Source organism: Haliotis rubra, unplaced genomic scaffold, assembly GCF_003918875.1.
Source record: "Haliotis rubra isolate DU_JTF1 unplaced genomic scaffold, ASM391887v1 Scf201, whole genome shotgun sequence".
Lineage (NCBI taxonomy): Eukaryota > Metazoa > Mollusca > Gastropoda > Lepetellida > Haliotidae > Haliotis > Haliotis rubra.
Genome location: NW_025766015.1, coordinates 784,543 through 810,405, shown reverse-complemented (window position 1 = coordinate 810,405; position 25,863 = coordinate 784,543). Strand labels below are relative to the sequence as shown.

Genomic DNA, 25,863 nt, shown 5'->3' with positions numbered 1-25,863 from the left:
ACTCAACCACCTCATCCAACCATTCAACCCATGATTCAACCACTCAACCTGTGACTCAGCCGTATCTCTCACCTACCAAGTCCCCACTTACCAACCTTCAACCAACCACTCTAACGTGTCACATGCCACTCACAATTCAATCAATCTACTTTACCCAGCCACATTGTTACAACCCAAAGATCCTTGACAGGCCAACTGCAGCACAGACCCCAGGGTCCCGACCCACAAAGCGTTTGTTCGTAATGTTACGACCTGTCTAGACTTGTACAAGTCTATAAGGTAAAAATTAATAGTTTAACTGATAATTTCTAAAAAAAAAAAAATAACAGACTGAGGTACTTACCCTGTCCGTTTATCTAGACTTGCCTCTTTGAAGGATAGAATTACTACACATCGATGGGCTCAGCTTTCAGTACAGCCTTGGAGCAAGGCTACAACCTGTCGTAACTCAATAGTTTATCATAGGCTTATGAATGTCGTAGTGCTGTGAATGTTTTGTGGAAACAAGAACTCCAGGACACCCTATATGTTATTAACTAATGCGTTATGTTATTAACCGATGCTTTGCCTTACAGGAACAGGATTAAAATTTGTACCATCAGAGCCATCAGTGTCAGGTGAGGAAATATTCCCCCTGACTCCTGTAAAAAATTCCATTCGCCAACACTTTCCGAGCTTGGAAAGGGAGACTACTGACGATGACACTATCACTTTCTGAATGTTGACGGAAATTTCGTCTGTCAGTGTCAGATTAAAATCCCCTTAACTGATTTGTGAACATGTGTAAGAAATGGCAGTGTCCAGTTGATATCGGCACCAGGATTAGATATCAGGTCAACTTAGTTCCCTCCGCTGCTAAACACAAATGTTTATAGCACTTTACTCTGCATTATTCTCACGGCAGACAAAACCCCATTAATATAGTTAATCAAGATATGCCGTTATCTTTGTAACGACGACAAGCACCTCATCTTGGCTGACCTCCAAACAACACACAACGGAGGCAACAATACGCTTAAAGAAAATATCCCAAATTATCTTTTCTGTCACTAACAGCATAAAAGTAACATTTTCAAGTCGTTGTTTACGAAAACGTGATAAGTATTATCTTAATGATAATCCCCTATAGAGGGCGCTACTGGTCATTAATGGTGAAGAAGAACCCCTGCTGGGGACCGGAATCAGTATTGTCCTGGAGAGTGGGAGATAGGGGGCGCTTCAACTTATAAGTTTACAGCTGAGAACTACCCCACACACAGGTGTTGGTACTGAAGAAGCCATTTGTAGGATATACAGCTTCTCTTTGTGGTCATATAGAAGATATGGTCCTTGATTAAAGAAGATGTTAGTGATTTGTTCTATGAATTTATATATTTCTATGACATGATGTTTAAACATATATTTAAGGGGAATTTTCATGATTGTGATTTGTACCTTGATTAATTTAGAATAAATTATATGTTTTTTTAGTTTTGTAGTACACTCGCGTAACCTTGATTCGTGGATATAAGGGAATTTGGCCGAAATTCATATTTTCAATGCATTATTTCATTTTGTATACATACTGATTATTTTATTCATTGATTCAGCAAATTGAAAATGCCTAATATTCCACTCGTGAATAAAACGTTTGTTTACGGAAGCCATTTGCAATCATCACCCATTCGTGTGCCCACAAAATGTGACGTCACCTTGTTTCGTGGATTACGTAGTCGGTTACTTTATACCACTATGTACGACATCCCACTGCAGTAAGTATTGACACCAAGGAAAGCAGACAACGAGAAGTGAGAATGTTGGAGCTAACGGTATCTTTTTACTTGACATTTTGTAAAAATAAAATTTGGTAATGGTGGTATTAGTGATCTGGGGCTATTTATCTCAATGCTGGACAATTATATTTAGTGTACTTGCATGTAATGCAGAGATTCGGAACTTTTTTGTCAGCGAGGCGTGGCATTGTATGTACATCAAAAGTACCGCTTCGTGACGTCAGTCGAGACTTAATTTACGAGCTAGCATGATTATTTCCGCGATCCACGAATCAAGGTTATCCACGAATTTAGGTTACAGTTCTGTAATTATGTACCATCAGAACGGTAACGTATCAATTTCATTCGATTTATTCAGGTTTTAGGTGTGAACTTTTCAAATTAAGTCTTAGCAGGAATATTGTTCTGTCTGTTCATTTTATTTTTTAAGAACATGTGGATTGTTAAATTCTGAGAGACATTGAACTTTTGAGGTAGAGGTCTTCAGAGAATTAGTACAGGATGCAATTTAAGAAATGGGTATTTTATACACAAGCAGCATAGATTGGTGTTTTTAAACATATATAATCTAAACTTTGAAACATGAAAATCATTTATTGATTTATTGAATAACAAATACATCCTTGAGATTCCTAAGACTTCTGTTTGTATATTTTGGCTAACTTATATGACACTTGACTAACCTGAAATTGGGGACCATCAGAAGGTTTTAACAAGGGGAGTGATAAGTAAGGCAACAGATAAAGGATTGCAACAGTAGGATGAAGTTAACATGGCATCGAAGATGAGGATGTCAGTGTTTTGTGGATACCAGCCTGAAGTTGGCTATCATCATCGTTTTAGGCAAGTTTAGTTTTGTTGTCAGGGACTAATATTCCAGACATTTTTTAGCTTACTAGACTGAACACAATTTTACTAGACTCAGGCTTCAGACAAGTAGCTAACGTGACAGCTTCAGTTCAAGGAAACCGCATTTCAGTGCATCAAGCTTTGATAGATCAGCAATTTGCCTTTTTCTGGACACAACCTTATACTCAAGGACTCTTTTCTTCTCTGATAAAATATTCAATTAGAACACATCCACACCACAAGTTCATTCAGAAAGGACCGAAAAAGTTGACTTATTCCACGGCCTGATATGTTCAGTCCAAATAATGGCAGCATTCTGACATATGTGTTTGTGAATGGGAAGACAATCTGTAATGTTATCTAGGTGTAGGCATATGTCAAGGGTGTTTGCCAGAAGCCAGTCTGCTCTGTGTGATTTGTAAACCCTCGTCCCTCCTGCCACCCAACTGACCGCCTTGGAAACAAACAGTCTGCCACTTCCCACCTCTATTTATTGTCCTCTGCTCTGTCAGCACCCCAGATTTATTCCAAGAATTAACGGGAGCAGCCATTTTTCCTGTCCAGTAAACTGTTTTCTGATATGATAAGGACCGGTAATGATTCAACATTGTGGTCAGAAGCCTTGTTATCACAAAAGAAAGCTACAAAAAATGTGACATGGATAGAGATTGAAACCAGCCTTCAAGACCAAAGAATATCTTGTCTTGTTCCCTGCAGGAGGATGGATCTCTGTTCTGGATGATGACTGCTGACACACGTTCGACCAGATATGTCATTGTGAAATATTAGAGGATGAATTTCGTCTATGAAATATTATATTTGAATTGAGTCATTACTTCTTCATGATTTTTGTGTCTTGGTGTGTTGGGTTTGTTAAAGGATTTATTTATGTGATAACTTGTGTTTGGTTGGTGAATTTAGCATTGTGATTTGTGAAAAGATGTTTCTGCTTTAGTCACAGTGATTTATGTAAGGATTCTGGGATCAAGCATGAACCTGTTACATGGAAGAATTCTGGGGAATATATGTCCCCAAAACCCATGCTTGTGTTCCATTATGTTTCTAGGGTAAAACATTTGTTTCCAGAACTCATGCTTGTTTCTCATGGAGATTCCAGGGTAAAATATGTGTTTCCCATAAAAATTCCAATGTAGAATATTTGTTCAATTGTCTCCCATGGAGATTCTGGTGTAGAATATTATCCCCAAGAACCAAATCTAGTTGTTATAACTGACCAAGAAAGGATTAATTGGAGTGGTTCCTATACATGACCTGGTTTTGTTTCATCTTAATTTACATGATTGATGCTCATATTATCAACCACTGATTTGACTATTCCAGATTTGAATATTTTCACACCCACCATGTTATAACATGAATTACTGCTGACCATAACATATATAATATTATACAGACTCTCGGTACCATAGTTTGAGAGCCCTATTTAGTTCTAAGGTTCATTTGTCATTTTCAGGCACCGAGGAAATTAATTTCTGATTAAAGACAAAATGTCAGTGCTTTGGATAATATGAATAGTTTTGTATGAAATGACCAATTAGCAATGAAAATGATGCCCCAGTTGTCCGAAATATAGGGCTTGAGGCCAAAATTGCTTCAAAATGGAAGGTCATCGGTTTCTGGTAGGGGTCAGTGATCTTGGTTCAAGGTCGTTGTGAAACTCTGAATTATGATCAATTAAACATATTTTTCTTTAAAAAAATACTTATCAAGAATACAATGTTTTTTATTAAAAACATTAAGGGGGTAATTGGTTAGCACACAGGTTGGTGCACTTGCTGTGACACAACCATGGTTTTATTCCCTACATAGTATGAAATGTCGTGCCTGGATACTTCTCATCTCAGTGTTAGTGAGAGGCTATTTGTTCCAATACGCCCCAGGGTAAGTGACACACCCAAAAAAATTAAAATTGATCAGTAAAATTTCATAACACCCATTAATCGTTACACAGCTAATAGAAGCGGGTCCATCAGAGTCCCCAAAATTCATCATTGATCAGCTGAATTTAATAGCAGCCAGCTATTGGGGAATATGGCTGAAAGCAGTGTTAAACCTCACTAATAGCAACCATCGATTCCCTCAGCCCCAGTACAACAGGAGATCGGGGCCAGGAATGGTCCAAAAAAGTTACTGGAAAAAGACGACTATTGTCTCAATACAGATCAAACTCTTTGCCTCTTTTCACTATATTTTATGGGCTAAGGTTGCGCCATGTCAACAAGATGGCACCACATGCTGCGACAAAGCATTGGAGACAAAGACCAACATTTTTTACTGACACGTTTAAAACTCGGCATGCTCTGGTCATAAACAAGGGAGATAACTCTATGGATATGCATTCTTTTTTACAGAGTCTTAATTCTTTGAATGCACTTTTTATCTTTTGTAAAATAGTACATCCATACAATTACCTAGTCACGATATGGCTGAACTATTGCCAATGTGACTTAAAATCTGAACTCACTCACTAGAATTACCTCGCTTGTTCATTATACCTTCTAAATGCCATTATAGAAGTGCTCCGCCGATTTTCTTCACTCTGGATCCAGAATAGATGGGATATATAGCATTGATTATTTAGGTTTCTTCAGTGATGCCAGATTATAGGTTTGACAATTTTAGTTGTCAATATATGGAGAAAGTACCATTAATCACCTTGACTAGGACAATAGGAGACTTTATTCCTGGCCATGAGTAGCCCAAAAAGTCATTACTGATCAGCTGAATGTTACGGAAATGTTTATTCAATACACACCTAGTACAAGAGTACCAAAGTTATGGTACTGTTTGTAGGAATTATGAGTTACCAATTTATATAATGATCATTTCAATCTAGAAAATGGCTACCAAGTAACCAAAGATCTTCAGTTTGATTTTGAAATGATTTTACACTTAAATAAATTCAACTTTCTATGTACAGTCACCCAATATCGTCACGTGATTCTCAGAACGACCACTATTGACTCGAGTAGAAAATTCCCCTACAATCTGTTGAACAGCCACTAAAGGCTGATTTCATAGTAACCATTTCAAAATACACTTGAGATGAAAAGTCAAAAGTTCTTCAAGAAATCCAAACTCTTCAAGTTATGGCAAAATTTACCAAATTCTATAAGAGAATGATCGTAGTAAATTTCCAAGTGGCATTACACTAAAAGAATTATCCAAAATGAACCAGCTGCTAAAAAAATGAACCTACTCAGCTGGTCCAAATTCTGAGAAGCAAAGACTGTATAACACTGTCTTCAGCTCTTGATAAGACATTGACATAAAGGAGGGACTTTCAAAATCGGAGATCCTTGTAGTGCTATTGTTTTCCATACTAACTTGATAAACTTTGGGGGACATGTTCTGTAACCAGGGCCAATATAATCCCCGATGTTTACTGACATAAAGACATTAAGGGGAGGTGAGCATCATTACGGGTCAGCGCCTTCTTGTGGGAGACATGGAACGGTCTATATATTACCAGGAGTGATCGGAATCTCTGGAAACTGCCAGGAACTACAAAAGAAAATCAGTGGGGTAATTTACCATGCCTCTGTGGCCTGAAAAACAAGCTGATAGAACAAAACTGGGATTCCTCGGACAAGGCGGAGAAGCATTTATGTCATTCTGCTATGATTCACTCCAGCTCAGGGGATTGTCTCTATCAATGTTCACCAAGCTCGATAATTGCATTTTTCACAGTCACCAACCTTCGTACACAAATGTAATAAATCAGGGCTGCTAATTGCCCAGCAAACAATAGCCTATCTATTTTGTGCAAGAGATGTGTGTATTGGAATGTCATTTGGGTATTGATTGTAATTTCAGATAATAGGGAAGCTGATGAGTCAATTAAATTGCATTGTGTAGACGGGGCTTCTTGATTGTGTATTCATCAATAGCGAGGCCTCCTGTCCTCCCCGATCCAGTCGTCCAAATCAGACTTATTGTTGCTTCAATCCCCTTATAATACTCTATTGATCTAAACACCCCGTCTTGGAGTTTCGTTGGCATTAATAAAAGAATATGACTGCATCTTGCAAAGGAATTGAAGCGTCTTTATAGCCAAACAGTTGTCGATGAGTCAGCCAGCGTTGGAATGGGGAAATGTCTTTTGTGAAAAAGATAGAGTTGTAATTGTCGGGAAATTCAAATTAAGCTCATTATTTTGAAATATGATGATTCGATGCATTTATTCAAATGTTGTGAAAAAATCTAATCGTCCCTAATGTAATATCTAAATGGGAAATGTATTTTGAATGGAAATTTTGTGCACGAATGAGTTGTGATTCCACTACTAAGATGATAGGGAATGACAGTGCATGCTTTTCTCCTCTCAAGGACTTGGACTTGAGGAAAAACACAAGTGTCGCTTGAATGTTGTGCTTAACAATAAATATGAATCTGATGGAAAATCTATACCAAATTCTCATTGTTGCCAAAGCTTAATGGCGTTATGATCACACTTCTATGAAATAATGCTTCAGAATTTCTTCCAATCTACAAAAGATTATGTGTTGGATTTCGATTTTCATGTTTATTGTCCCGACATGATTTGCATGGTCGAAGATAAAAACAGTCAAATGTTTTGTGAATCGGTGATTAACCATAATGACAATTAAATGAAATTTCCTGTTATCTAGTGCTCAATGGTCATAGTAAAGATGACAGAAAATCGTTTCTTTAGAAATATCAATCACAGGTTATGAAGTGAGAATAAATCTTTAAAAAGCAAAGAATATAAAAATTGTTTTCACCAGAGGAAAAACTTCGGCAAGAATTTGATGATTGTGGAATTTCCTTTGAAGGTGCCAGTGGCTGCTGTAAAGAATCTGTGAACAAATTTGATTATGTTTTATTAATTCCGTTTGATAATGTATGCCAGGTCAGGAATGTGTAATTGTGTGGCTAATGTACAGTGTCTAGATACCAGGTCTGTGCGGATTTGATGAACGTGTCCAAGTTTTGGTCACTGGAACCCCCACTTCAGAATATCTCATTATCAGGGTTGTAGGTTCCACCTCCAAGGAATGAGCTGCATTAAATGGAAGAAATCTCTGAGTTACTTTCAAGTTTAGAAAGTTCATCAGTATCGTAATGTTTAGTGGTGAGGTGTCATATTGTTGAGGAAGGAGATGTCATATTGTTTAGGGTGAGATATGTCATGTTTAATGGTAAGGTGTCATGTTTAAGGTGAGATATGTCATGTTTAGTGGTGAGATGTCATATTGTTTAGGGTGAGATGCATCATGTTATAGTGGTGAGGTGAGATATGCATGTTTAGGTGAGATAGATGCATCATGTTTAGTGGTGAGGTGGCATACTGTTTAGGGTGAGATGCATCATGTTTAGTGGTGAGGTGGCATGCTGTTCAGAGTGAGATGTGTCAGGTTTAGTGGTGAGGTGACATATTGTTTAGGGTGAGATGCATCATGTTTAGTGGTGAGGTGGCATACTGTTTAGAGTGAGATGTGTCAGGTTTAGTGGTGAGGTATCATATTGTTTAGGGTGAGATGCATCAGGTTTAGTGGTGAGGTGACATAGTGGTATTGTTTAGAGTGAGATACATCAGGTTTAGTGGTGAGGTATCATATTGTTTAGGTGGGTGAGATCATATCATGTTTAGGTTTAGTGGTGAGGTGACATATTGTTTAGGGTGAGATGCATCAGGTTTAGTGGTGAGGTGACATACTGTTTAGAGTGAGATACATCAGGTTTAGTGGTGAGGTGTCATATTGTTTAGGGTGAGATATGTCATGTTTAGTGGAGAGGTATATTGTTTAGGGGTGAGATACATCATGTTTAGTGGTGAGGTGACATACTGTTTAGAGTGAGATGTGTCAGGTTTGTTTAGTGGTGAGGTGACATACTGTTTAGGTGATGAGATGTGTCATGTTTTGAGATGGTAGTGGTGAGGTATCATATTGTTTAGGGTGAGATAGTGGTGACATCAGGTTTAGTGGTGAGGTGACATACTGTTTAGTTTAGTGAGAGGTGTGTTTGTGGTGAGGTGACATACTGTTTAGAGTGAGATGTGTGCTGCTTTGTGGTGAGATGTAGAAGAGTGGTTGAGAGTGGTTGTTCATGTAGAAGATGCATGGTGTTAAGTGATGAGAAATATTGTGTAAAGAGATGAGTAATGTTTAGTGTTTAAGGAGGCAATGCATAGTGTTATAAAACTGATATGTCTACATAGGTTTAAATATGAGATATATTGTTTAGAGCTGATATACTCATAATGTTTAGAGGAATGGTGTGTATTGATGTTTCTATGCTCAGTTGATATGGTATAATGATAATAAATGCCAAAGTAGAAGTGAGATATAGTCCTTTGGGGTGAATTACCATTGTCCTAAAGGTGACATATTATAATATTTTATCAATATTATTGAAGCAGTTGTCTCTAATGGATATGTCATGATCTTGAGTTCAGCTGTTGTGCTGATTCAGCCAAATACAATAATCTCCCTCTTCTAATTGTTCCAGATGGGATTCTGCTTTTCCACCTTATAAGGTAACAATAAGTCAAAGGTGTGCAGTATGTCCTTTAATGGAAGTGATTTGTGTATCAACACAACCACAAACACAACCAGTGTCATTGTGTCCGAATGACAACCGAGCTGAAGAGGTTAGATTAGCCGTCTCCATAGGTCAAGAGTCAGCCTTAAACAAACCCCGATCCAAACACTACCAACCACGCGAAGATGTTTGCGCGTATCTCCCGCTCGGCATGCTGGGAAGAAGCGTTCTGTCTATATGTCATTGTTTAGCATACCTCTGGTGGGTAGAGGGCTGTTGACATAGCGGGTATGGCCCCAGTGTACGACCCCCATACCATTCCCCCTCCATACCAACAGGGTGGCAAGTGCCGCTTTAATTGTAGGCTGCCTCAGTCATAATTACTTCCACAAACAGATTTTTAACACCATCAACAGTTAGTCTTGAGTTTGAGATAAGCCAGGAATGGAGGTAAATAGTTGGTGGTCTGTATCTCTCAGGAGGATTGTGAGATGAGATGTGTGTCTGTATACTCATAATCCCTGTGTGGTATCAGGGGTAGCTTTATGTTATCTGCCTCCATCCTTTATCTACCTCATTCTTTCAAATTCCACCCTTTGTCTGCTAAATCTTTATATCGCTCCAGACATTCTCAATCCATCAGTTCTATCTCCATACTTACCTGGCTCCTGCCTAATTTTGTTCTGTCCTTACCATCTCTCGTCCAGTCCAGCTTTCTCTAGCTCCATCCTCACCTTGGTCCATCCTTTTCTTGTCCTATCCTTCTGTATATCGATCCTTCTTTGGTTCAGTTCTTCTCTTGCTCCATTTTCAAGATAATTTTTTATCCCCACTCTTTTTTCACTTCATCCCTCTCCAACTCCATCCTTCTTTAACTCCACCCTTCTGAAACTCCACCCTTCTCTGCCTCCACCCTTCTCTTACCCCATCCTTCTCTAACCCCATCCTTCTCTAAATCCACCCTTCCCTGTCCCCATCCTTCTCTAACCCCATCCTCTAATCCTTCTCCTTGTGTGTAGCTCCCCCTTCCCATCCTTTCTCACCCTATGTCCTTACCCTACCCAATCCTAGTCTGTGGCTCAGCACAATTACTCCCTAGCTATACACCGACTACGTGATTTGTGAATATAAGAGTATAACGCCACTCAGGGCAAGACATTGGTACATTAAGAAGGCATCCTGCCAATGAGAAACATACAAATTGCAACTTGATTGAAGCCGTTACAGGGATGCCCAGGTTATGGCTGAACATAGGCTGTGGTATTCTTAGAAGAGCATTCTCTGTGGAAATATTCACCTCTCATTGTTGAGTGTTGAAAGATTGACAAATGTGGTTTAAAGCTGTCATCGTGTCGGATGGTAATGATAGAGCTGCAGGTGGCTATCTTCTAGACACTTGTATTGAGCCTGCACTCTCTGTTACCAGCCAATCAATACTTGACATCAATACTTCAGCTTCTATTATTCATGTACTCGTATCACCATCATGACATTTTAGTGATGGGATTCGGTCCTGCTTGGTACCCTGTTTTACAATTCATCATGTAGTGATGGGATTTGGTCCTGCTTGGTATCCTGTTTTACAATTCATCATGTAGTGATGGGATTTGGTCCTGCTTGGTACCCTGTTTTACAATTCATCATGTAGTGATGGGATTCGGTCCTGCTTGGTACCCTGTTTTACAATTCATCATGTAGTGATGGGATTCGGTCCTACTTGGTACTCTGTTTTACAATTCATCATGTAGTGATGGGATTCGGTCCTACTTGGTACCCTGTTTTACAATTCCTCATGTAGTGATGGGATTTGGTCCTACTTGGTACCCTGTTTTACAATTCATCATATAGTGATGGGATTCAGTCCTGCTTGGTACCCTGTTTTACAATTCCTCAAGTAGTGATGGGATTCGGTCCTGCTTGGTACCCTGTTTTACAATTCATCATGTAGTGATGGGATTTGGTCCTACTTGGTACCCTGTTTTACAATTCATCATGTAGTGATGGGATTCGGTCCTACTTGGTACCCTGTTTTACAATTCATCATGTAGTGATGGGATTCGGTCCTGCTTGGTACCCTGTTTTACCATCATGTAGTGATGGATTTGGTCCTACTTGGTACCCTGTTTTACAATTCATCATGTAGTGATGGAATTCAGTCCTACTTGGTACCCTGTTTTACAATTCATCATGTAGTGATAGGATTCGGTCCTACTTGGTGAGTGAGTGAGTTAATATTTAACGTCACATCGGTCCTGCTTGGTACCCTGTTCTACAATTCATCGTGTAGTGATGGGATTTGGTCCTGCTTGGTACCCTGTTTTACAATTCATCGTGTCGTGATGGGATTCGGTCCTGCTTGGTACCCTGTTTTACAATTCATCATGTAGTGATGGGATTCGGTCCTACTTGGTACCCTGTTTTACAATTCATCATGTAGTGATGGGATTCGGTCCTACTTGGTACCCTGTTTTACAATTCATCATGTAGTGATGGAATTCAGTCCTACTTGGTACCCTGTTTTACAATTCATCATGTAGTGATAGGATTCGGTCCTACTTGGTGAGTGAGTGAGTTAATATTTAACGTCACATCGGTCCTACTTGGTACCCTGTTCTACAATTCATCATGTAGTGATGGGATCGGTCCTACTTGGTACCCTGTTTTACAATTCATCATGTAGTGATGGGATTTGATCCTGCTTGGTACCCTGTTTTACAATTCATCATGTAGTGATGGGATTCGGGTCCTGCTTGGTACCCTGTTTTACCCTAGTGATGGGATTGGTCCTACTTGGTACCCTGTTTTACAATTCATCATGTAGTGATGGGATTCGGTCCTACTTGGTACCCTGTTTTACAATTCATCATGTAGTGATGGGATTCGGTCCTGCTTGGTACCCTGTTTTACAATTCATCATGTAGTGATGGGATTCGGTCCTGCTTGGTACCCTGTTTTACAATTCATCATGTAGTGATGGGATTCGGTCCTACTTGGTACCCTGTTTTACAATTCATCATGTAGTGATGGGATTCGGTCCTACTTGGTACCCTGTTTTACAATTCATCATGTGGAGTGATCAGGATTGGTCCTACTTGGTACCCTGTGTTTTACAATTCATGGTACCCTGTTGTAGTGATGGGATTTGGTCCTACTTGGTACCCTGTTTTACAATTCATCATGTAGTGATGGGATTTGGTCCTACTTGGTACCCTGTTTTACAATTCATCATGTAGTGATGGGATTCGGTCCTACTTGGTACCCTGTTTTACAATTCATCATGTAGTGATGGGATTCGGTCCTACTTGGTACCCTGTTTTACAATTCATCATGTAGTGATGGAATTCAGTCCTACTTGGTACCCTGTTTTACAATTCATCATGTAGTGATAGGATTCGGTCCTACTTGGTGAGTGAGTGAGTTAATATTTAACGTCACATCGGTCCTACTTGGTACCCTGTTCTACAATTCATCGTGTAGTGATGGGATTTGATCCTGCTTGGTACCCTGTTTTACAATTCATCATGTAGTGATGGGGATTCTGTCCTCACTTGGTACCCTGTACCCTGTTTTACAATTCATCGTGTAGTGATGGGATTCGGTCCTACTTGGTACCCTGTTTTACAATTCATCATGTAGTGATGGGATTCGGTCCTGCTTGGTACCCTGTTTTACAATTCATGTAGTGATGGGATTCGGTCCTACTTGGTACTCTGTTTTACAATTCATCGTGTCGTGATGGGATTCGGCCCTGCTTGGTACCCTGTTTTACAATTCATCGTGTCGTGATGGGATTCGGCCCTGCTTGGTACCCTGTTTTACAATTCATCATGTAGTGATGGGATTCAGCCCTGCTTGGTACCCCGTTTTACAATTCATCATGTAGTGATGGGATTCGGTCCTGCTTGGTACACTGTTTATGTCTCTAGGTTTCCCTGCACCATACCTGTACTTAAGGGTTTCAGCATGCGTGCGCTTCTATAACTGGAATACTGTTCAAAACAGCATAAGGGGCAGTGGTCTAGCTTAGTGGTTAAAGCGTTTGCTCGTCGCACCAAAGATCGGGTTCTATTCCCACATGGGTACAAAGTGTGAAGCCCACTTCTGGTGTCCCCTGTCGTGATATTGCTGGAATGTTGCTAAACACAGTGTAAAACTACACTCTCACTCACTCACTCACTCACTCACTCACTCTCACTCACTCACTCACTCACTCACTCACTCACTCACTCACTCACTCACTCACTCACTCACTCACTCACTCACTCACTCACTCACTCACTGATACATGGCACAACTGAAAACTTGGTCAAACCACACACCTACTCTCTAAAGGGTTCAACAGTTTCCATGGATAACGTTTAACATTGAAACCTTTTTCAGGTATTAGGCAACATCTGCTTGCCAAAATTAACAAGTAGCCATCCTAACCACAATGGCAAATGATTCTGTGCTGTGCAATTTTCATTTGAACGGTTTTACCCAAAACAGTATGATTTCCACGTCTTGGAACCTTTTGATGTTCGCAACACAATGCAAAGTTCCAGCTTCCAAAATATGAATTTTGTGTTAGTAATGGTCCGTCGGTCTTAGTGTGAAATAAATTGGTATTTTCTGTCAATTTGGTCTGCATTAAATTCTCACTTTATAAATACCAATTTAGACATTAACAAGATATACACAGTAAAATCCCCTTTGTCTCCCATTGTCCAAATCTGACATTGCAGTTTAATTCTTTTCTTCAAAGGACAGAGAAAACCAATTCGGTAAATCAAAGCTAGAAGGACTGGGATAAAATTGGTTTTCTAGCCCGGGTTGATTCAAATTGTCTAAAACTGATTGAGTCCTGACATTCCGACACACAGAGACCTCCCCATCGCAGACAATTGGACATGAGATGCGGCATTGTCTTTTACCATTGATTGAAATTGAGAATCGTGGATTTGACACATCATGGAAGGAGGGGATGCTATTGTGTTACTGCGAGATATTAGGTGCGAAGGATCTCGTTAGTAATTAGAAAATACTATTCCAACTCGTAAAAACATTCAGGGCCATTGTTGTGAGGGATTATGGGGTGAGAATTTAGCAAACAAAGAGGCTGCAGACAATAACTCAGACGTGTGATATCGATTGATTTGGTATTGAGTTGGTAATTTGGTTGCCTCTGAGTTGAGAATCAGTTGAGCTTGTCGGATTGAAACAGCCTTGTACCTAGACTTGGAATGAAAGCTTTGTGAAGTTTCATTGTAGTAGTTCTTGATGTGGCTAAATCGGTTCCACATGTTCTTAAGCCCCTGGTTCCACAAACACTTTGTTGCACTGGTTTCATTACTGGGAGATAATAGGCTGGTCTGATCCGGACAGGATATTGTAGTGATTATACTAGTACATCGTATATTCTCTCAGTATAATTGAGGCTAACTGACCAGTGCCTCCATCTACATTTGGAAATGATATTGAAGTCGTCCCATCGTGTGGGGGGTGTCCCCCTAGTGCCTTCATCTCAGCCAACTTAATAATCATTTCTCAAGATCAAAAGACGACTCCCCAGAGGTTTCCTGATAACATCCATGCCAGTTTTTGAGGAAACGATAATATTTTAGTGATACTTATAATAACTTTTGTGCTTGCTTCTGTCCAAAGGAAACAGAGGGACCAGTGATTTGTTTGTTGCTCCCATTACGAGTCCATATGTCACCTAGGCTATAATAGCCGTAATGGCCTCTCCAGACAGGGGATCTTCAGGGTCTTGAGAACCAGCAGGCTTGGTCGCAGGGGACATTGGCATCGCCAAAAGATACTAATTCCATTAAAAGACAGAGATACCATTATCTTTATCTCGGTCTTGTAATCTATATTCTTTTGGAAATTTCTTTATATTTTGTGTTTGAGTAGTAAAATGACCTTGCTTATCAGGTCATTAGAAATTGTTTAAAGGTTTATTCGGTGCTGATTTTGGAAATGAGTTTCCAGATTTGTTATTTCCTTGGATGTAACCAAGTTGGGTTCGTGTTATTGTTGCAGTATCAGTTCAGGTACAGGAAGTATGTCAGAAAAATGTTTTCTTGGATTAAACTTTTTTAAGAAAGTTCTAATTTGTTTCAGGTCTTGTTGTAGTTCTTGCCCATATAGAATATTTCTTCAGTGCCTTTTATTCCATAAACTTACTCTAAGTTTATTGGATGAAATTAGGATTTACCCATAATGCAGTAATTGCTTTCAGGAACATGCTAGTTCCCATAGTTGTGTTCACACTAGAATGAAATACAATACATTTGGAAGAACAGGCGTGAGAAGCTTTTCTTTCTTTCCTCAGTGGAGCTCTAATTATTTTTTTGAGTTGGCCAATTTTGTTTCAGTAATGAATGTATGTACTCCCGAGGATTATCCTGCCAGGAAAATTGTTGAAATAAGACTGCTAGGAATTAAGATATTTCCTTTTGGCAGGTTTATTAAAAACAAAGCATTTTAGCAGAAAGAGTAAGCTGTTTGACACTTATAAGAGTTTAGGGTACCCCAGGGTTCCCTGATTTTCAATTGAAGTCAGCGATTAGAGCTGGCCAGTACTTGAGTTGAATTAAAACCCAGACAAGGAGACTGGTCTGAGGCCAAGGGCTTGTTTGACCCCAGTTTCATTAAGCTAATGTGCTGATAATTGAACCCCAGTGTGGGAAAAGGTAGAAAGTATTATCAAGCTGATCTTCAGCTGATGGGAGGCTCTGAGATAGTTGTGTTTTTGTGTATTAAGAATACTCATGGGAAATGTACCAGAGGTTATTGCTCGCTGGATTAAATGATTTACTGTATTTGTAAATGAGTGAAAAATTGTTTACTGCTATCCTGGTTCTATCTAGTTTTTCTTTATATTCATTTCTCAAAGGTATTGGTTTATTAATGTTATACAGTTAATTATTACTAGTTTTCTGAGGATTATTAATTTGTGAAAGTTTTGGAATGCAATGTGGAAGCAGTACACACGTCAGAGGTATTGTATGATTCTAAAAATTAAATAGTGAATCATATGCATCATAAAAAACAAACCATTTAAACAAGTTTTTACTGTTAGATTTAGACAATGATGATGATGAAGATGATGATTGTGGTGAGAAAGATGATGATGATTTCTGTTGTAAATTTCTTTGCAGTAAATTAAACAGGTAAACGATGATGATGATGATGATGATGACGATAGTCAACCAAGTCAATTTAACAACTTGTTAGGATTGAAGGAAATATTGTCTACTGTAGTGTTTCTTTAAAGTAAATCAAACAGTGAGGAAGAGTTGAAGCAAGTATTTTCTATTGTAACATTCTTTAAAGTAGCCTAGTGGTTAAAGCATTCACTCGTCACTCGAAGACCCGGGTTTGAGCCCCAAATGGGTACAATGTGTGAACCCCATTTCTGGTGTCCCCTGCCGTGATATTGCTGGAATATTGCTAAAATCAGTGTAAAACTAAACTCACTCACTCACTATTTAAAGTAAATTAAACAGTCAGGATAATAATGATGATGATGATGATGATGATGATGATGATGATGATGATGATAATGATGATGATGATGATGATGATGATGATGATGATGATGATGATGATGATGATGATGATGATGATTACTTTTAAGTAAATTAAGCAGTCAGGCAATGACACAGTTCTGATCATGCATAGTCTATTGTAAAGTTACTTAAAAGGAGATTTAGCTGTGAGGTAGAATTGAAACAGGTCCAGCTTTATTGTAAATCTCCCCACAAAACTAATGGGGCTGTGGTCAGATGAAACAAATGTCAGCACCAAGGAAGAAGACATCAAAACATGATCTCTAATGACTGAGAAGAGATTCCTCCGATTGAAAATGGACAGAAGATAATTTACGTGAATTGTCCTGTGATTATTGTCCGTCTGTCACAGGCGTTGCTTGTTTTAACGGGACTAACGAGTGGCGAGACTTTGTCAGAAAGATCTAGTTTGATTACATATCTCGCCCCGTTTGGGTCGTAAGTGAGTACAGACGAAATTGTTCCTAGGTCAAAGCAATTGGAACTAATTTAGTCAAGCACTTTCCTCTATGGTTGAAAAACATGATTGTTAAGTTGCGTTCATGATCATAAAGATATGCGATTACTTCCATTTAAGATGCTCAGGAAGCCCATTTGCAGAGGAAGTAAGCTATTTGAACCCTAGTCTTTGGCGAGGGAAATTAACCGAATATGAATTACACAAATAATAAGCTTGAGGGTCAATATATTGCTGGAGAAGTTAGGACAAAATAGTCACCATGAGTCCCTTGTCCCTAAGTATTGTGTCTGTTCTAAATCTTAAAGGTTGATCTTTCACAGGAAGTTCCCTACTTGATTGGTCAAATTTCTCCCACAAGCTCTCGTGAACGAAGATCCGATTTTTCCGGCTCTATACATCAAGGAGAAAATAACTCTGCGTTTCAATTATGCAGTTTTGTAAACAGAAGTGTCTTAAGCAGGCTTGTAATTACAAACTAACGACTCAGATTGTATGTTAATTTTTTTATTTCCAAAACACAAGGAGTATGGGAATATGATTTTGTAAGTACAGTAAGCGATGTGTAACGGTTTCCTTTGTGTTAAGAAACTATGGCGTATTTGTACATGCACGTTATTACACCTGTGGAATACATTGGCCACTGTGTAATGTTTGATGTTGGAGCTAGAGCTGAGGAAATGGGCACAGTGTTTGAGAATTAATGAGTTGAAGAGCAGTTCATCTCATTAAGTGGAAGTTCATTGAGTATTATTACATACAGGATTGTGTTTGCAAACTGAGCACAACTGTAAATAGCTACACACCGTTCAAAAAGATTCTCATAAAACCTTGCATAGCTCCATCGTTTTGTTCATGAGTTTAGTTTCACGGTCAATTAATATCCAAGTACAATCTAATTCACGACCAAGCCTACCATTTCAAAATAATACAGTAAATGACATTTTATGAAATTCCAACTTGGTTTCCATGGAAACTGTACTTTGTAACTTTCTTCATTAATGGTGATGCTTGGTTGGGAACTGTCATGCATGAATTTGGAAGTTCCTGCCTGCAGAAAGAAATGGAACAAGTGTTTACAGTTCGGAACTATGGTGTACCATATGATTGTCAGCTGGTGAATGGCTGGGAGCAGCTTAGATCAAATATCCAAGGGGACTCTGTGTGAGAATACATGTCCCCAGCCACCTGTGATTGTCGGAAGAGAAGAGTAAATGGCTCAGTACATCAGACTCGGTGACTTGGTTGCATGTCACAGTGTCCCAGATGTGTAGACAGATGCTCATGATGTCAGTCATTGGATTATCTGGTCCAAACAGGATTATTTACAGACTACCAGCTTGTGTCTGGAATACTTCTGAGTGCAACATTAAATAGCAAATAAACTTTATTACACTTTTTATATTATAGCCTTATAATGCTGCCTTTATCAGTGTAACTATTGTATCAGTGTTGACAGTTGTGATTGTGTTCTCTGACTGTCGTAAGTCAGAGTTAAAACGTGGATCTCTGACTGTTGTAAGTCAGAGTTAAAACGTGGATCTCTGACTGTCGTAAGTCAGAGTTAAAACGTGGATCTCTGACTGTTGTAAGTCAGAGTTAAGATGTGGGATCTCTGACTGTCATAAGTCAGTGTTAAAAAGTAGGATCTCTGATTGTCGTAAGTCAGAGTTAAAACATGGATCTCTGACTGTCATAAGTCAGAGTTAAAATGAAGGATCTCTGACTGTCGTAAGTCAGAGTTAAAACATGGATCTCTGACTGTCATAAGTCAGAGTTAAAATGTAGGATCTCTGACTGTCATAAGTCAGAGTTAAAATGTAGGATCTCTGACTGTCGTAAGTCAGAGTTAAAACATAGGATCTCTGACTGTCGTAAGTCAGAGTTAAAATGTAGGATCTCTGACTGTCGTAAGTCAGAGTTAAAACATGGATCTCTGACTGTCATAAGTCAGAGTTAAAATGTAGGATCTCTGACTGTCATAAGTCAGAGTTAAAATGTAGGATCTCTGACTGTCGTAAGTCAGAGTTAAAATGTGGATCTCTGACTGTCATAAGTCAGAGTTAAGATGTAGGATCTCTGACTGTCAAATGGAGTAGGATCTCTGACTGTCGTAAGTCAGAGTTAAAACATGGATCTCTGACTGTTGTAAGTCAGAGTTAAAATGTAGGATCTCTGACTGTCATAAGTTGGAGTGAAAATGTGGGATCTCTGACTGTCATAAGTCAGAGTTAAAACATGGATCTCTGACTGTTGTAAGTCAGAGTTAAAACGTGAGATCTCTGACTGTTGTAAGTCAGAGTTAAGATGTGGGATCTCTGACTGTCATAAGTCAGAGTTAAAATGTGGGATCTCTGACTGTCGTAAGTCAGAGTTAAAATGTGGATCTCTGACTGTCATAAGTCGGAGTAAAATATGAGGCCAACAACTGTCGTACGTCTTCATTTACCATAGGATCATGAATGCAACTCTTATGTTATATGTATGAATGTGTCAGACGTGGAAATAGAACTGAATGAAAGAATTTGAGCTACAACTATCAATAAGTCTACAACAAGTTATGACTATTGTAAGTTATTCCATTATAGTCTGCCAGCAGATAATCAAAGTAAACATTTGTACCTGTTACTACTTCTAAAGAATGTTGGTTAAGAATATTGGCTGATTCCCTGTATTTGACTTAAGAAAGTCGACCACTGAGGTCATTCCTTGGTCTAAGATTCAGGCTTCTAAACCTTTCACAAGGTTGGTAGGTACCTGGTCGGGTGGGTCTGTGTGTCTTGTCCTAGTTAGAATTCTGGGAAGGTTCTAAGTGCAATCGTAGGTTACAAATGTTCGTGTGACAATTGTCAGCGGTACAGCCCCTGTCAGTTTGTTTCATCAGGTATATCGCACTCAACTATCAGCCGTCTTATCCACACCTGGAGTCAACAAAACCACCGTTCACGCCATTATTCCAAACCAACCCACGGCACAAGACCGCCGGGACAATAGTGTTTAACATATGTAGGTAAAAAGATGCATTATTTCGCTTCTTGTTGGCTACTGACACACGCTGTGACAGCCGCCTCCTAATCTGGAGTGTGGGTGAGCTTAGAGATCATAGGTGATGGACTAACGGCAGTCTCACTACTCAAATTCTTCCTGTAATCCCCGACAATTGTCAGGGGTAAACTGAAAAATATTTCCGTGTCCTCATGTACATATTACTCGGTGGGCCGGACAGGTGCCCTAATGCCAGACCCCTGTACAACAAACAAAACAAACAGTAACAAACAAAGACTGCCTCGGCAGAACCGTTTACTGTTTACCGAGGGATTCTCTCTGCCAGGCCTATAAACTAAAACAATTTCTCGCAACTCCTTCAAATGAGGAGCAGATAAGACTATTGTAAAAAGGAAAACATGTCACCGCTTCACGTTTTACTTGACTTCCTAAAATGAAACGATAACAAACCCTTTATCCCCAAGAATTTGGATAATCATTTGGGGATGTGTTTGTTTGTGAGACGTGGGCATAAGCATTATAATCCCATAACTGTCACTTGTTTGTGACTGTCAACAGATTATCACGTGCTCGGCACATACACTGCTAATACAGAACTTTAATCTTGGAGAATGATAATCTCTTGACGAAGATGGAAAACTTCATTATTATTTGTGGGGGTACTTATCACAATATTCTGGCACGGCTGCGGCAAATTTGCTAAATATGTTAACACCTCATTGTGGAAGGCTTCGGAGAAGGTCTGGATTTGTAGACCCCTGAAGAGAATTTTTTACAGGTTTTACTGTCAAGGCATTTTTTAGAAAAGAAAGTAGTATTAGGATAGTTTTGTCATGGGATGTATGGAAATTTTGAATGAGGAGTTTGATGAAATATCTTTGACAGTGTACAGAAGTCATTAGGTTCTTGTCAATAACTCGCATCCGAAACAAAAAAATGGAGTAGATTAAGATGATTTGGCAAATTCAGGACCCAGGAACCCCTTCAGTGTTTAACACAGTTGAGTATGCCTTTAAACATCTCGACATAAGTGCAATAGGTCATATTTAAAAAATAATTATTTATGACATTTTGAATTTAGATAATGCCATGCAACAACACAAGACGCACATGTGTATATCCACTTCTTTCTTTTTATTGTCGGTTATTTTAAAAACTAGGTAAAAGATGAGCAAAATAGCAGTTTTACAAATCAAAACACGATTTTGAATGATTTGATAATTCCTTATCCAGAAACATTTGTCCTTGTATTACAGATAAGCCCATGTTCGCATATGCATGGTAGGTTTGCCTGTCGAGGTTGTTGATAGATAATTCCTCCTTGCGTATCTGCAAGAGACTATTTATGTTCAGTGCTGTCACATTACGCACTCAGCTTGTTTTTATCTCGATGTTGTTGCGCGGGTGTTGTAAAAGTCCTGTTATATAGCCCCTGTATCTTGGGATGCTCAGAGCTGCCACTGAAGCCCGATTGTTTCCAAATAAGCATGAACTCATTCTGGAGGCAAACAAACAAACAGATGTATTGTTTTATAGATGCATGGCCCGTCAAGTTTGTTAGCGTCACGTTGACTGACTGACTGACTCACTGAATGAAGGAAGGAACGACTAGGAGAATATTAGGCTGATTAGGCCAACGTCCCTTCCTCCAACAAAAAAATGCGTGTTTCCTGTTCAGTCATTCTAAACTCAAAGTATGTATGTATGTTTTTGTTTTGTTTTTTAATTATTTTTCCTGGCTGACAATTAATCACTGGGACAATACGCTGATAAATCCACTCTACCTTCCCCCCCCCCAAATATAGCGTTTCCTGTCAAGTCTGTCCAAAGTCAATGCTCTACTGGATTGTCTGGTCCAGACTCTATTTACAGCCCGCTGCCATGTAGCTGGAATAGTGCAGAGTCCGGCATTAAACAAAAAAACAAAAAATACAATCCAATTCAGGATTGTATATCTTCGTTTGGTTTTATATATTTTATGTTTTTGTTTTGTTATTTTTGTTTAAATTTCTATTTGCAGAATGTCAATAAAAGACTACTTTCAAATGAAGATAATGGTTTATCTGTAATGAACTGTTTGAGTTTATGTCAGTAGTATTGCCAATATTGGGATAGCGATAAAGCCAACTTTAAGCAAAATAGGAAAACCTGTTAAGGTTTGGGGGTTAAAGATTAAGGTTGGTTGGGGAACCGGAAACATATTTTTTATTGTCCTTAGGCCAGCAGGGTAGAGATGACATCAAAAGAATATTTGTCATGTTTTACCAATGTGAAGGATGTATTCAAACATTGTAGCTGTAAGCCTGTGTTGTAATCCATGCTTATTTCAGCTTTGGTTTGGATGTTGTTTAACGCCGCACTCAGCAATATTCCAGCTATATGACAGCGGTCTGTAAATAATTGAGTCTGAACCAGACAATCCAGTGATCAACAGCATGAGCATCGTTCTACGCAATTGGGATATGATGACATGTGTTAACCAAGTCAGTGAGCCTGACCACCTGATCCCATTAGTCACCTATTACGACAAGTATGGGTTACTGAAGACCAATTCTAACCAGGATCTTCATGGGTCTTTTCAGTCAAGACATTATCTTTGCAAGTGTAGTAGTGTGGGAATTGAACCTGGAAATTGTTCCTACTGAGACAGAGCATTAACCACTGTGCTACTGTGCTAATGTGATGCTTTTGCTTTCATGTGATAACAGCTTGTTTGTTGTATTATCAGACTCTGCTGGTTTCACCAATATGGGACTTGAACCCAGACCATGTCAATAATCATCCACTGTGCCACCTTTATGATCAAATCTTTTATAAACTCTTTTTTTTTGTCATCAGATTACACAATTTAAGGAATTGAACCTGGAACTCCTGTGTGGTAAGTCAACACCTCATCCGCAGTGCTACCACATTGCTTTGTATATCTTTGCTCTTTGTAGCCTAATGGTTAAAAGGTCCTCTCGTCATGCTGAAAGCCCAGGTTCGATTCCCGATGTGGGTACAATGTGTGAAGCCATTTCTGGTGTCCCCTGCTATGATATTGCTGAAATATTGATAAAAGCGGCGTAAAACCATATCCACTCACTCATCTCATAATTGTAACTCATTTGTCTCGGGACGCAATGTATATGTGCCACATTTACCAAAATTCCCCTTCGGCACTGACTGACTGAGTTTGGTTTTACGCCGCTTTTAGCAATATTCCAGCAATACCACGGCGGGGGCACCAGAAATGGGCTTCACTCATTGTACCCATGTGGGGATTCGAACCCGGGTCTTCGGCGTGAAGAGCCAACGCTTTAACCACTAGACTACACCACCGCCCCCCTTCGGCACTTGTATAGTGTGTTGTCTTAAACAGGTACTTCTGAATTGTCAGCATCAGCAAAGTGTTGACAGGTTTTCACAGGTTTCGTTCCTAGACATCCTCCTCTGTAATTAGTTGTGCTCTTTCCAACTTACCCAACTTGCTGAATGGATTAACCGTTATGTGTCAACGATGGCAAATGGTATGAAAATGAAATTATTGATACAAAATATATCTTATATATACAGTATTCCGTACATAATGAGTGAGTGAGTATTTTGGTTTTACGCCACTTTTAGCAATATTCCAGCAATATCACAGCGGGGGACACCAGGAATGGGCTTCACACATTGTACCCATATGGGGAATAGAACCCGGGTCATCAGCTTGACGAGCGAACGCTTAAACCACTAGACTACCCCACCGCCCCCCATACATATTGACAACGTCTACTTTTTCATAGGCGGCAAAATACGGGAGACATCTCTTTTTCTCGGGGAACATTCTGCCTCACTATAATTTTAACTAAACTCACTCATTCATGTAATATTTACAATGCAAGTAAAGCACACACGCATAGACATGCAAGACCACGCCTCTTCAGTTGTATTAATCACGTAAAAGAATGGAATAGGTTATGTTAAATGTGTATAAAATCTCGTAATACTCACTGACTCACATGGGTGGTCCAGTTGTCCAGTTTGCCAGAGATGTATGATCATGGGTTCGAATCCTGGGTCACCCAGATCATGATTCTAGGTTTGTCTGCACCAATCTCAAAATGGCAAATGTCTGAGACTGACAGCACTTCAGGCTATCCCCCCTTCAAGCTGACACTCTGAGATAACTGGAATACAGTGGTGTTAAACCCAACTCACTCACTCACTCACTGTATATTACAACACATTTTGAATTGGGGCAGTGGGGTAGCCTAGTGGTTAAAGCGTCAGCTCATCATGCTGAAGACCCAGGTTCGATTCCCAACATGGGTATTTTCTTTTGAAGCTCATTTCTGGTGCCCCCTGCCGTGATATTGCTGGAATATTGCTAAAAGTGGAATAAAACCTCACTCACATTTTGAATTTTTTAATGACTCAGAACAACAGTTGACACAACTTGAACTGAAGCTTCTCTCTTGTTTCATGTATTGCTTTCTGAAGAAAAAAACCCTTAGAAAAAATAAGGATTTAAAAAAAACCCATCCAACCTCAAACATTCGTTTCAAATTTTGCATTCACTTGAGAAAGAATTTAATGTTGAAAGATATTCTTTAAGACAAAGAGAGTTCACCCACAAAATGACAGGCACAATATGCTATTTCTTTCCTGCGTATTGAATATCACGGCATTTCCAAAATGGGATGTTTTGAAACGAGAATCCATGAAATATGAATTCTCAAAGTAAATGGTGCATATAATGCTCTCTTTGAATGTTCTGTGCAGTAATAATTAGAATTTTGGATAAAAAATGAAATATTAGAAAGGTGCACTTTGTCAGTGAGATCTGGTAATCTCCTTGTATGTTAGGAGTCGCTTCCTGCTATTAGTCATTGGTGTCAAATCTCTCCCCCTCTCTTTCTCTCACCCCCTGCCCCACCCCCAAACTTTCACTGCTTAGCATTAGCTATTAGCTTAAGAAAGATAATATTCTTTTCAAGTAGGGATGAAATTGTTGTGAAATTTGAGCATAAAATGACTTTTCGACAATTAAGATGTATCTTTTCAAACAATATTGACAACCACCCTCATTCAGCTGGAGTGAGTGAGTGAGTGAGTTTTTTACATATCTTTTTATGAATATTCAAGCCATATCATGACAAGGGACATCAGAAATGGGTTTCACACATTGTACTCATGTGAATCGAACCCATGTCTTTGGCTTAACAAGCGAACGCTTTCACCACTGGGCTACCTCATACCGCTGGAACACCCTCGGCTGGTCTGATGAGACTGTATGGGATTGTACTGGATTGTACTGTTCTGATCAACTGAATATCCTCATTAGTAAGATCTGAATTTATCCCAAACTTTGATCATGGGATTAATTTGTCCAAATTTATTAAGATTTCATTGTAGTGTCTAATAACAAAATAATTCGAGTTAATAATTTTGGGATGTATATTTCCTCATCCGAAGGTCCAAATTCAGCTGTATACTACTATACTACATATACAACTCAAACTATGTTTAACAGCACAGGGGCAGTGGGGTAGCCTAGTGGTTAAAGCGTTTGCTCACCACGACCGAAGATCCGTGTTCGATTCCCCACATGGGTACAATGTGTGAAGCCCATTTCTGGTGTCTCCTGCCGTGATATTGCTGGAATATTGTAACAGTGGCGTAAAACTAAAAAACTCGCTCATTTAACAACACAAATCTTTTTCCTTAT

At 39.1% G+C, this 25,863-nt stretch overlaps 2 protein-coding genes across 8 annotated transcripts in view; one reads left to right on the top strand and one right to left on the bottom strand.

The window, feature by feature from the left end:
- The window catches only part of LOC124275700 (transcription factor SOX-13-like), a 262,079-nt gene that overhangs the window by 103,499 nt on the left and 132,717 nt on the right, over nucleotides 1–25,863 (top strand). For 6 of the 7 annotated variants that reach the window (XM_046711328.1, XM_046711334.1, XM_046711333.1 and 3 more), the window contains one exon: nucleotides 23,007–23,046. The exons of the other annotated variant lie outside the window; for it this stretch is intronic. The gene's annotated coding sequence lies outside the window, so the exon portion shown is untranslated. The remainder of the gene's footprint in view (nucleotides 1–23,006; nucleotides 23,047–25,863) is intronic. 7 annotated transcript variants of the gene reach the window in all.
- Nucleotides 1–25,863, bottom strand: part of LOC124275713 (flocculation protein FLO11-like) — a 102,614-nt gene that overhangs the window by 67,177 nt on the left and 9,574 nt on the right. The window lies entirely within an intron of this gene.